Genomic DNA, 1,430 nt, shown 5'->3' with positions numbered 1-1,430 from the left:
TTTTCCATTACTAGAATTTTGGAAACACCAGAGAGAAGTGGGACCTAGTAAGTGTTTCCTTTACTTGACCACAACAAACAGGATCTGTGTATAATAAAGCTAAGCTYAACTKTTCTCTCTCTCTTCAGCCACTGACACATCAAATGGAGTTTCTGCACCCACAGGCAAGTCATAGAGCTACTTCTAGACTGCGTGATGCAGAAATAGCACCAGAAGTATCATTAGATGCATATCTCAAAATATCTGAAAAACTTGATTAGTCTATTCCGTCATAGATGGAAGTATTGCACCAAGTACTGGGTGTAAAAGTGACTTTATTTTTTCTTTGATACCAATTATTGTGCTTTTTAGCTCATTTATTGATCGTTTATAGACTTATATAGATGTTTCTAGATGCTTTATAGAGGGGCTGTAGTCGACGTGTTTCTTCTCTGCGTTTAACACAACCGCAGCTGAAGTGGGGCAGGGGAAGGAAGGTATGATGCCCAGCATCTTCCACTTCTATGTTTGATCTGAAGGGACCAATTAGGAGTTAGGAATATAACTTTAACCTCCTGGGCCACCCAAATGAAAAATGTATGCATGCATGACTGTACAGTAAGTCACTTTGGATAAATTACTTCGCTAAATGGCATAAACAGTATTATATTTAGGTGTTAGCAATATGGTYGTAGCTCTATCTAGCTTGGCAATGGGACTTCGAGCACTCCAACTATTCTGTTTTGTTTGTTATTTTGCAGAGGATGCCTTGGCGAGGAAAAATTATCATAAGGATGATTCAGTAAATAATTCAGTATTGTAGGACGGTAAGTTTGACTGTAAAATAATATATACTGCATCCACCTCATTCTCTTAATTGTGAACCAATTTAGMCCAACTCTACCAGTGTGTTACCAACTCTTGTTCCTACTGATYTGTTTTAGCTGTGGATCTGTGGGCCAGAGGATCACTGWYGATCAAGAGAAACAAACATCTAGACAACGAGCACTGGATGACAAAGGGAACAATCTACCACTTTATTCTACCCATTAAAAGAATGTTACATCCCGATCTGAGAAATAGAGGTCACGTATTGCATCATGCAAACAAGCTCTGGTTAGCTGGAGGGTTCTTACCTCGTTTTATAAGCAGAGGGTATGGGAACTGTACGGTCCACTAACTGTAGCCATATGGCCGCGAATTCCGTCCTGCCAGAGTTTTACTACATTAATTAAAGGACGATTACTACCCGGGTTATACATAACAACCTGCGGTCTCTGAGAGGCACTAGGATAGGAAGTTGTAGTCTCAATCAGAGTATGTAACCTTATCTGACAGTCAGAGTTACATTTATTGGAACTTGAATAGCGAGGCTGACATGAATACAGTTCAGGTGTGTGGATTGCGAGACATAAGTGTATTAGCAACGAGCATGGTTAATTTTATTTAAT

The 1,430-nt window shown here is 39.6% G+C and overlaps 1 long non-coding RNA gene across 1 annotated transcript; it reads left to right on the top strand.

Moving 5' to 3' along the window:
* LOC139028454 (uncharacterized) lies at positions 1-1,065 on the top strand. The gene is made up of 4 exons (XR_011480657.1): positions 1-47; positions 129-164; positions 741-806; positions 924-1,065. It is a non-coding gene; the product is annotated as an uncharacterized lncRNA (long non-coding RNA).
* The last annotated feature ends 365 nt before the right edge of the window (positions 1,066-1,430 follow it).

The sequence above is a fragment of the Salvelinus sp. IW2-2015 genome, linkage group LG12 (assembly GCF_002910315.2).
Source record: "Salvelinus sp. IW2-2015 linkage group LG12, ASM291031v2, whole genome shotgun sequence".
Classification (NCBI taxonomy): domain Eukaryota; kingdom Metazoa; phylum Chordata; class Actinopteri; order Salmoniformes; family Salmonidae; genus Salvelinus; species Salvelinus sp. IW2-2015.
Note: the sequence above shows the minus strand (reverse complement) of the source record. Positions and strands in the feature narration are given on the sequence as shown.